We start from the raw sequence: 11,187 nt of genomic DNA, 5'->3' as shown, positions 1-11,187 counted from the left end.
AAACTCACAGCCTACCTACTGCAGGCCCCCAGGTGCTCAAATTCCAGGCCTAGGCCAGTGGACCTGGCTTGGTCTGTCGGCTTTAAATACCATCTTTTGCTTGTTTTAGGTCCAGTGTAGCCGAGGCTGGCCTCTGATGGTTGTGTAGGAGGGGCTGACTTGGGATTTCTGGTCTTATACTCCCAGGCACTGGAATCACAGGCATGTGTTGCCATGTTCCCCTCTCTTCACCTCTAACCCAACACAGGAAAGCTTTGTTAATATTGACGTGAATCTTGGCAGAAGTTTTAGTTTGAAAAGGGTGATAACCCAATTAATCTAAATTCTTCTTTTTTTACTTTTTAGCCATTTCAATTAGATTATGTTAACTATACATAACACAGGCTTTATCATGGCATTTTCATATGTGTACACAGTGTTTTAACCATATTCATCCCACTGATCCTTCCATCTTCCCCGCTACTCACTTTCCATTTTGATGTTTGTTTGTTTTTTAAGTGACCCCACGAGTTTCATTAGAGTCGCTCTTAGGAGCTGTTTACAGGAGCGTGTGGGGGGGGAAGGGGGTGTTTTTGTGTGAGTGCAGTGCCTGCGTGTGTGTCTGTGTGTGAGTGCAGTGCATGTGTGTGTGTATGAGTGGGTGCATGCGTGTGTGTGTGTGTGTGTGTGTGTGTGTGTGTGTGTGTATGGGGGGGTGTTTTTGTGTGAGTGCAGTACCTGCGTGTGTGTGTGTGTGTGTGTGTGTGTGTGTGTGTCTGAGTGTGAGTGCCAGCGTGCTTGTGTATGTGTCTGAGTGAGTGTGTGTGTGTGTGTGTGTGTGTGTGTGTGTGTGTGTGTGTGCAGAGCTGGCAGATTGCAGCAGAGACTGTCAGATCCCCTGAATCTAGAGCTACAGGTGACTGTGAGCAGCCTACTGGGGTTGCTGGGAACTGAACTCTGGTACAAGAGCAGCTGGTGCTCTTATCCTCAGCCATCTCTCCAGCCCCCTGCCCACTGACTTTTTAAGGGAGAATTCTTAACACAGTCGGCTCCAAACAGCCATGTGTACATTCAAGCCTCAAATTCCCTGTGACAGCTGAGCGGTGACTTTTTTAAAATTGAGTTTAATTGTTTTCATTAGAAGCTATCACCTAAAGTGTTTAAGAGATTTAGAAATATAAATTTATTTTTTAAACCATTTGAAAGTAAGGCGCCAGCCTGATGCTTCATGTCCTAACCCTGGGGAAGAGCAGTCTCCTAGGGAATTCTAATCCTGCTGTCCCCAGCTGTCCTGCTGATGTCCTCTAGAGTGAGAGACCCGATCAGAACGGACAAACATTTGGTGGCTGTGGCTTTCTGTCTGTGTCGTTTACTTTGGATACTTTTGAATACTAAGGACCAGTCATTCTGTGGAATAGCCCTCGCTCTGGGTTCTCCTGGTGTTTTCTTACTGTCGCATTGAGCTTGTAGGTGCTTTGGTAAGGGCATCACACATTTCGTGCTGAAGTCTCCCCCATTAGGTCATTGGTTTCACTGCTGAGAGGACACTCATTTGAGTACTGAAGCTGCCACCTGCCGAGGTGAAACTGTTTTCCCTGTCATCAATGGGTGCTTCTAGAGAAGTGCTTTGAAACAATGGAATATCTGGTTCAATAACCATTTTATTCTCTGGCATATCTGTGAGGATTCATGATTCCTGGTTTTGCTTTTTCCAATGAATTATCATCTGTTTCCCATTGCTTGGAATTCAGTAACATGATGGACTTAAGGAAGGCAGGGATCTAGATCTGCTCTGAGAGCGGAGGGGTTTCAGACAGTCTCACTCTGTAACCTAGTCTGGCTGGCTTTGAACTTGTCGTGATCCTCCTGCCTCAGTCAGATTCTGGGATCGCAGGCCTGAGTACTTGGTGGCGATCTGATTTCATGGCTGGGCTCCTCGCCCCACGGGTCTGACAACATGGGTGTTAGCTACTAAGAACTTGACAAGAATCTCTGTTCCTTGGCCTTGCTCGGCAGCAGCCCCTGTATCTTCTCTGTAGACTGGCAAACTCTGTAGTCGTAGCAGCCAGGTCTGGGCAAGGAGACCTTCAGAGCTAAGGAGAAAAGACCCTGGGCAAGTGCCCCTTCCACGTAGACTGTTCCCCTTCCTACCAGCCTCCCACCCGGCCCCAGTGTGGAGTGAGGGCGGGAATTCAGAGAGCAGCAAACGCAGTATAGCATCACAGGTCAGGGCCAAGTCCCAGCACCAACCAATGCTTACAGCTGTAGGGTTGCAGGGCGTTCAGTCTCCCCTCCAACGCTCAGTGCCTGGGAGCCGTCTGGAGCGACCCAGCTTGTCACCGAGGTGTAACGGGGATAACCATTACACCAAACTTGGAGAGTGCCATCCAACACCCATTTCCTCAGCAGAGTCCTGCCGGCCCAGGCAGACCCTACTCCTAGAGCCGACTGCCAACTCTGCGGTTGGGTCTGGGCCAGGGACCTGTTCTACAGGAAGTGTGGCAGCCACGAAGCTCAAGGCCCATCAGCGTAAGGCTCTAAGCCCAGCCCACTGTTTCTTCAGCGTAGCAAAGAGCGCAGCGCGGCTGTTGACCGCCGTGCACCTCCGTGGGGCCAGTTGCCTCCCAGGGCTCCTCATTCGCTGTGCGCCTGCGCTTCTCCACTGCTCCAGTGAATATCTTTAGAACAGAAAACACGAGCCAAACTGTCGGGTGACGATTAAGGCACTCAATTTGTTCACACCCTCTCTTGGTCCATTGGCAAACCCACACGTCACCCGTGGCCGGCTATGCAAAAAAACACTAGGTTGCCTTAGACAAACATCCGGGTAATTTGGCTGCTTTTACTGTCCTGAACACAACCTGTTGGCCTGACTACCCAGGGCATCCTGAAAGACCAGTTCTTGCCGTGTGAACTTCCTGGCTTAGCATTTCACTTCAAAATGTTCCCATATTTGCCAAAGACTTCTGGGTACCATTGGGGAGACATACCTAAGATACACAAGGAATTCTTTTTCTTTTTAAGATCTCTTGAAAAGAAGTGACATCAGGGTGGAACACTTGAAGGATGCCACAAGCATGTGCGTGCGTGCGTGCGTGCGCGCATGTGTGTGTCTCTGTTTATTCAAAATGGAAGCAAAGTGCTCCAAACAGCCCCACTTGAGCTCCTGACGCTGTTGGCGCCTGTCCCTCCCTCTCTACCTTTGCAACTTGTGTTCTAGCTGAAGCCAAGATGTCGCTTGATAGGCCATCTCAGAGCCCAGGCTGAGAATCCCGACGGTGCCTGGACTGTTGTGTGCCCACAGCCTCGAACTCAACAGTGGAACGCCTCGCTTAGGGTCTCACTTGGCTTTTTTTGTTTGTTTTCTGGGAGGCCTACTACCCAGGGCCCAAATAAATCTCGAAGCCTTAGTACGAATGCCTGGCTTTAGCTTGGCTTGTTTCTAGCCAGCTTTTTTTTAAAAATTAACCCGTCTACCTTTTCCCCCTGGGCTTTTATCTTTACTTCTGTATTTGTTACTTTCGCTCTTACTCCGTGGCTGTCTGGGTGGCCCCGAAGTCCTCCTCTCCTTGCTCTTTCCCTCCTTTCTCCTATTTGTCCTCTCTGCCTGCCAGCCCCACCCATCCTTGCCCCGGCCTCGCTATTGGCCGTTCAGCTCTCTGTCAGACCACCAGGCAGGCAAAGAATCACAGCTTCACCGAGTTGAACAAATGCACCATAAACAGAAGTCACACCATAAACAGATAATGCTCTACCACAGGACTGCATATGTTGGCATCTTGCCTGATGACATTCAAGTTTATGGTGAATGGGATCCTGTTGGTCTCCTTAGGGGCTAGAGACTGGCCCCCTCCATACTATCTCTGCGGTAGACTGTGGTAGCTGCAGTCGGGTCTGTACCCCCCTCCCCTTCTCTTCAGGAAAAGTTCCCCAACTTCAAGAGAATCTATGAGTTTGATAAGTCGCAGTGCCTGGTCATTTTCCTGGGGGCGACAGCATGACCCATCCAGGTAGTACCAGTCCTACATCCCTCTGGGGGGACGGTATTAAGCAAGGCCCCCTCCCCCAGAGTTAAAAATGGTCCCTTCCGACAGCCTCTCCAGTGCTCGTTCCAGCCAAGCATCAAGGCCCGTCCGTCTAGACTTCTTTGACCTTGGTCCTGTTTGCCTCCCCATCAACCGGGACCCGAGTGTGACATTTTCTCCTGTGCTCAGTACTCAGCTAGAGTTAAAGGACAAGTGTGACTCTGTGTCACCCGTTACCCTCCATTTCCAGCCCGGCTCCCCCGGTTTAGGAGAAAGACAGGACTTCCCCCAAGCTCCACGAACCTCTCTCTGCTTTTCGTTTTGTTTTCCTTTCTTCTGGCTCTTCCCCTTCGAGCCCTTTGCAGCCCCAGGCCACAGACCTACCTGCCCTGCTGCTTTAATCCACGGGGTCTCCATACAGAAAACCGTCCCCTCCGCTTTGCCCGGGGACTCTCTGATGTCAGCTCTGATCTCCCTGACTCCCGGGTGTCCAGTCTGTCACCAAGGTAGTCCACACTTGCTGGCCAGTTGTCTTACGATTAAGGCTGGACATATGCCTTAGCTACTGGTCTATTGCTGTGACAAAAACACCATGACTGAGTGACCTTCTGAGAGAAAGCATCTGATTGGGCTCACAGTTTCAGAGGGTTAGAGTCCATGATGATGGAGTCATTCTCATTCAAGCTGCCACAATGTGGTATTATTTTCGTTCAAATTATGTGTTAAATGTGCTGGAGAGATGGCCCGGCTGTTAACAGCCAGGCTCACAACCAAACATATAAAATACGCGCTAAACGATGAACAGCGAACGACTCGGTCCAAGCGTCTAACACAGACCCAGCTAACTGGATGGAGCCTTTCCCTCATTTCCCAAATCCAACCTGGAAGAGGAACCTTCTACGATTCCTCTTCCAGGTTGGGTCTTGGTCAGCTACAGCACAGAACCCCTCAACTAAGGCAACTAGCCCAGCGACCTGGGCCAGGAGACTCATGGCTGGAGATGCACCGGGCTATGCGGCTAAAACCGGAAGTGTGCGTCGCCACCGGCGGCATCTGGGGTACGGGTAAAGATTTTACTAGAATCCTGAATGCACCCTCCACAGCCGGTTCCACCCGCAGCCAGCCTGACATTCACGTACCTCAGAGGCTCTGCGTGACTCCCCCGAGCAACACTCGCCCTTCCGCGGTCCTGGATGAATGAGAGTCAGGCCCCATTGGAAGGCCTGCAGGGGACTTCGCTGGATGTAGGGCCTGGACATAAACAGGAGAGGAAGTGCTCGGAGTTCCTCTCGGAGCTGAAGTCAGAAAGGCCAGGCAAGCGTGGAAGCAGCCAGAGAACAGTCGCACTGGCTGGAGCCTAAAAGCAGGACTCTGGTCCCATCGCCCACGCCACTCAGCCCTGCTTAGTGTCCTCTGCTGCAAAATGATGACAATGATACCCGCGTGGGTTACTGGGAAGAGCCATGAAGACGGAATGCATGAAGTGCCCAGGAGAGGCATTCAGTAGATGGAACTAAATGTCATTACGTGCCCCCAGGGGGCGCTATGAGGGTTACCCGAGACCTCCTTGCCTAAGATCGCACCTCCTGGGCAGGCTGGGGGCTGTGCTCGGAAGACCAACGTTAGGGATCGGTTTGGGGACTGGTGTTTCGATTTCTAGAAGACCCACGTTAAAGGGCAAATGTCCCCCGCTGCAGTGCAGCTGCTGTAGAGAGTCATTGTCAAGAACTAGTCCAGCAGAGGTCGGCCTGGTGCCACGGGTCAGCCTGGTGCCACGGGTCTGCCAAGCCAGCTACGCGGGAGACAGAGGCAGGAGGGCCGTTAAGTCCAAGACCTGCTTGAACAACCCAGTGAGCCCCTGTCTCAAAATAAGTCAATTTCAGAAAGGGGGGGGCTCAGATGTAAATAAAGCGCTTATTGCGCACACGTGAGGACCTTGAATCTCCAGCACTAGTGAAAACATCCGGGTGTGCCTGCAAATACCTCCCTGGGGAAGCTGCGATGGAAGGATCCTCGGGGCCTTCTGGGACAGCTATTCTGGTCATTCAGTCGAATTTTGTCCTACCCACACGTATGCACATAGACACGAACACACATGGACACACACACAACACACACAGTCCGGAGATAATGCTCAGTGGGACGACATTGGCTTAGGCTTGAGTTCAATCCCCAATACTGAAAAGAAAAAAAAATCAGTTGATCAGCAAAGACTAGACTTGGGGAGCAGAGGAAGTGGTACTGTGATCCAGCCTCTGCTGTGCCCGTGCCCTGTGCTTCCAACGCCCATCCGACCACGGACAACTGCCCTGCGCTCTGGGCGGCTTAGACTCATCTCCCAACGACCCTAAGAACAGTGCTTTTCCCTTGGAAGTGTTTGGGCGATTAGCAGAGTCAGTGTACGTGGAGGGCAGCCGCCCGGGCAAGCTGGACAGAGCCCAGACTTGCCTGGCTGCCAGCCAGGGCCCAGCTGGGAGGCAGAACCCCGAAGGAGAATTAGCAGGGACTCGGGTGTCCCGAGGCTGCTGTGGAACACGATGCAGGCGCGCAGCTTCAGCAACCGACCAGGCCAGTGATTTAGATGGGCGCTGGGCCACGGAACGCAGAAGAAGAAGAAGAGGGTGGTACCAGACCCCACTCACCCCACTTTAAGGTGTGTTCCCTCCCACGCTTCCCCGGGCCTCTGAAAGCAATGTTAACGCGGAGCCTTCTGCGCTAGTCCACAGGGGGGCATCGTGCGCCTGTCCGGAATCTGGGAGAGGCTGCATTCTGCCCCGGAGGCCGGCGGAAGTTCACCAGCCGCAGAGACGAGCTTTGACGCCGCCACCGCTGCTTGCGCAGTGGGGAGACCTACCCAGCTTAGGGATCCCTGTTGCTCTCTGCTGATCCGAAGGTGAGGGCCAGTCGTCCGTCTGAGACACAGAGTCGGGGGCCACAGGACCCAGCTGCATCAGGACCATCAGGAAGTGTTGACACCTCAGGGCCAGCCTCATGGGGGACCTGGGTGGAAAGGCATGCCGTGGGTACCACTGGGGCGGAGCAACTAGACCTTTTGGATGATATTTTATTGAGCTGTTTACATAGGTTACAACTCGCCCATTTAAACTGTACAGTTCAATGGGGTTGGCTTACATATGTATGGTTATATAATCACGGCCCCAAGCAATTTCAGAACATTTAGCGCCACGCAGAAAATCCCCCTGAGCCTGTGAGCCCACTTCCCAAAGCCCTACCCCAAAGCAACATGGTTCTTGTTCCTGACCACTTCCCAAAGCCCTATCCTAAAGCAACATGGTTCTTATTCCTGACCGCTTCCCAAAGCTCTACCCCAAGTCAACATGCTCCAGGTGTCTTCATTCACTCTCCCTCCCAGGAATAGTGTCTACATAATCTACATAATCGCAAACTTCTAAAAGGCATCTACTGGCAAGCTTGACACCATAAGTTTGATTCCCAGGTCCCTACATTGTGGGAGGGGAGAACTGATTAATGAGGCTTAGCCTTGGACCACCATAGATGTGCACCATTGTCCCTCCCCCCCATAAAAGTAACAGCTATTTTTTTTTTTTTTTTGGTTTTTACGAGACAGGGTTTCTCTGTATTGTTTTGGAGGCTGTCGGTCCAGCCCGGCCTCCAACTCACAGAGATCCCACTGCCTCTGCCTCCCGAGTGCTGGGATTAAAGGCGTGCGCCACCACCGCCCGGCAATTTTACCTTCAAAAACTTCCACAAGGCGGGCGATAGTGGTACATGCCTTTAATCCCAGCAGACAGGTGGGTTTCTGTGAGTTCCAGGACAGGATCCAAAGCTACAGAGAAACCATGTCTTGAAACAAACAAACAAACAGACAAAAACCTTCTCAAAGAAATCAGACCCACTCACATTCCCTCAGAACTGGCGGAGTCTGAAGCTGACCATTGGTGCGGAGCCTCTCCACACAGGCTCTAGGTCTATGGGGCAGTTGTGAATCGCTTGGCACAGCCTTCACGATTGCAAGCGCGGGTGCAATGGCCTGGAGACACCGTCTTGATCCCCAGTGGCCCGCCAGCCTGATTCTTCACGCCTCCTGAACTCCTTTTCCCTCAGTTCTCTGTAGCAGCTCCTCTAGGGAGGGTCATTTCTTAGTGACCTACCTATTTTGGTGACTTTGAAGGCAGTTTTGTGCCCAGTGCTTGGGAGACGGTTTAATCCACTGTTCATTCTGCAGTCTTGGGTGACAGAAGAAGGGGGCAGGAAGGAGGGGCAGGAGGAGGGCATGCAGGGGTGCTGAGGTAGACATCTCTCAGAAAGTGGCATTTGTTGAGACCTGAAGGATGGGGGGGGCTGCGGTTGTAGCTCATTTGGTAGAAGGCTTTCTTATTGTGTACGAAGCCTTGGGTTTGAATCTCAGCACTATATGGACTGGAATAGCGATAATTCCAGCATTTTGGGAGGTAGAGGTAAGGAGGATCAGAACTTCAAGGACATCCTTGGCTACATAACATATTAGAGGATAGCTTGGGCTACACGATAGAGGATAGCTTGGGCTATATGAAAGAACGGTCCATGCGGCATCAAGGGAGAGATCATTCTGGGGGAGGAAAAAGCAGGAGGAGGAGGAGGAGAGGCAATGAGTCAGGTCTGGGAGCAGGAGCATGGCTTGCGTTAAGGGACGATGAGGCTGTTAGCAGAGAGCCAGTCCAGCGTGTGCCAACCCAGAGAGACCACAGTGGGCAGGACAGCGGAAGAAGGTGAGAAGGGGTCACTCTCTGGCCGTACAAAAGGAAGAGCCAGCAAGCCTCGTTGACGGATTAGACCCAGGGCGGCAGAGGCAGCAGAGGGCAAGCCATCACCAAAGGAAACGTAGCAGCATGGTCAAGTCCAGTCAGCACCTTCAGCCATGTTTATACATCAGATGTGTTTGATTTTAAGCGCCTCCAGGGGCAGTGGTGGCGCACGCCTTTAATCCCAGCACTGGGGAGGCAGAGGCAGGTGGATCTCTGAGTTCAATTCCAGCTTGGTCTACAGAGCAAGTTCCAGGACAGCCTCCAAAGCCACAGAGAAACCCTGTCTAGAAAAATCAAACCAAACCAAACCAAAACAAAACAAAACCAAAAACCAAAACACCCTCCTCTAATGCTAGACTAATGAGTAAAACCTTCCCCCAATACGTAAGCAGCTAATATCTACTGAATTAAGTAATGGCAATGATTTGTGAGCTATCCAGATGTTACGTTTGTTAATCTCTACTGCATCCTGCTCTGTCTTTCATCCTAAGCCTGATGTCCACAAGTGATTACACATGTGAGGTCCGGGGCCACAAATATAGTTAGTGTGTTGCACACTAGGCTTTTGTGTGTCCCACACAGCATAGACGTCAACTGATACATATTTTGTAGACCGATTGTAAATGTAACACTAACATGGTAACACAATGGCTACAGGTGTGGACCCTGAGACCAGGCCTGGGAGTCTCCTGGGTACAGCCACATTCCTAGGGGGTGGGTGAGCGATGCCAGTGTCTGGGCAGCTAGGGTATGGGCATTGATGTGAAAGTCAAGGGCCTTCTATCTAGCTTGCATTGAGTCTGGACCAACCAAATCGTCTCGTTGGGAGAAAAGCTTAAAGCTGGGGCGAGACTGGAGGGTGAGGGGCTGGAGAGATGACCCCAGAGTTAAGAGCACTGGCTGCTCGTGCAGAGGACCCAGGTTCAATTCCAGCACCCGCACGGTGCCTCCCAACTGTGTATAAAGCCAGTTCCAAGGCATCCGGTGCCCTTTTCTAGCCTTCTGAGAAACCAGCATGCACATGGGGCACATAAACACACAGGCACACGCAAAAATAAATCAGTAAAAAGTATTTAAAGATATGCGGTTCTAAAGCCTGGCAGTGGTGGCGCACGCCTTTAATCCCAGCACTAGGGAGGCAGAGGCAGGCGGATCTCTGTGAGTGCGAGGCCAGCCTGGTCTACAGAGCGAGTTCCAGGACAGACTCCAAAACAATACAGAGAAACCGTGTCTCGAAAAACCAAAAAACAAAACAAAACAAAAAAAAACCATGAGTTTCTGGGAAAATGGGTCTTTCCTTCCTTCCTTCCTTCCTTCCTTCCTTCCTTCCTTCCTTCCTTCCTTCCTTCCTTCCTTCCTTCCATTTATTTCTGGACTAGGAGGAACAAGTTGATGGCAAAGGTTTCCTTTCTTGCTCTCCCAGTAGGCTGAGGTGGTTTGGGCTCTAATCTCCGAATTCAACTTTTTGCTGTTGGCCATGTGTCAGGAGTTGGAGAGATAAGGTTTTATAATTCCCACCCCGGTTGCTGCATGTGTCAGGAGTTGGAGAGATAAGGTTTTATAATTCCCACCCCGGTTGCTGCACTATTGATTGACTGGATCCAACTGGTTCACAGCTCTGACTCCATGAAGGTGTTAAGAGCAGGGCTTTGTTAGGGAAGGGGCCTGTATCACACCGCTGGCCCTGACTCGGCCAATGTGAGGTGAGGCCCGGGTCTTGAAGGTTTCTTGTCTTGTTTTAGTTTGGTTGTTTTATTTTATTCAAAGACGCTGGCATCAAAGTGTAGTCATATGTCACTCATCTGAGAAGGAGGTACAGTCAGCTACCCTTGTCCCTTGTGTTCAAGCCAAAGTTTGTTCTTGAGTCTCTTAGGAGCAACCTCAGCCCCCAGCTATCTGTCATGGGGGCCCAGCACTCACCTTGCTCTGAGTTTAAAATCATTATGGCCCCAAAGGCCAAGAGAGGTGACTCAGATCGCCAGAGGCGCTTCCTCTGAGAAAGTGAGAGAGTAAGAGTGACAGGCCCAGGAAGGCCACTTGAATTAGCCTGAATTTCCACAGTTGTCCTATTGTCTGATTGGTTTTGTTTCTAATGTCCCGTGTCTAATTTATAGATTTGTCATACATCCATTTATAGGAAGACTATGGCATGTGTGTGTGTGTGTGTGTGTGTGTGTGTGTGTGTGTGTGTGTGTATGTGTGTGTGTTTCAGTATGATCCCCTGGAGGTCTTGGAGCATATTCCTATAGATGAGGGGACAACTGTCTTTATCTCCACTTTATGGGAGGGCGGGGCTCTGGGATGGTAAGTGTGCTGTCCATCATTTCCCAGCTGAGAGCAATTTCAAGTCACACGATTCTAAGTCTAACCAGTAATCATCTCCACCAAGTCATGTGACCTTCTATGAGATTCTGGAA

General features: G+C 51.1%; 1 long non-coding RNA gene across 1 annotated transcript; it reads right to left on the bottom strand.

Moving 5' to 3' along the window:
• Positions 1-1,223: 1,223 nt before the first annotated feature.
• LOC121133648 lies at positions 1,224-5,854 on the bottom strand. The gene is made up of 3 exons (XR_005870577.1): positions 5,144-5,854; positions 4,389-4,580; positions 1,224-2,657 (listed from the first exon to the last, which is right to left on the bottom strand). It is a non-coding gene; the product is annotated as an uncharacterized LOC121133648 (long non-coding RNA).
• Positions 5,855-11,187: the final 5,333 nt, after the last annotated feature.

The sequence above is a fragment of the Mesocricetus auratus genome, unplaced genomic scaffold (genome assembly GCF_017639785.1).
Source record: "Mesocricetus auratus isolate SY011 unplaced genomic scaffold, BCM_Maur_2.0 Super-Scaffold_100023, whole genome shotgun sequence".
Classification (NCBI taxonomy): Eukaryota; Metazoa; Chordata; class Mammalia; order Rodentia; family Cricetidae; genus Mesocricetus; species Mesocricetus auratus.
This window is presented reverse-complemented; position numbering and strand designations above follow the sequence as displayed.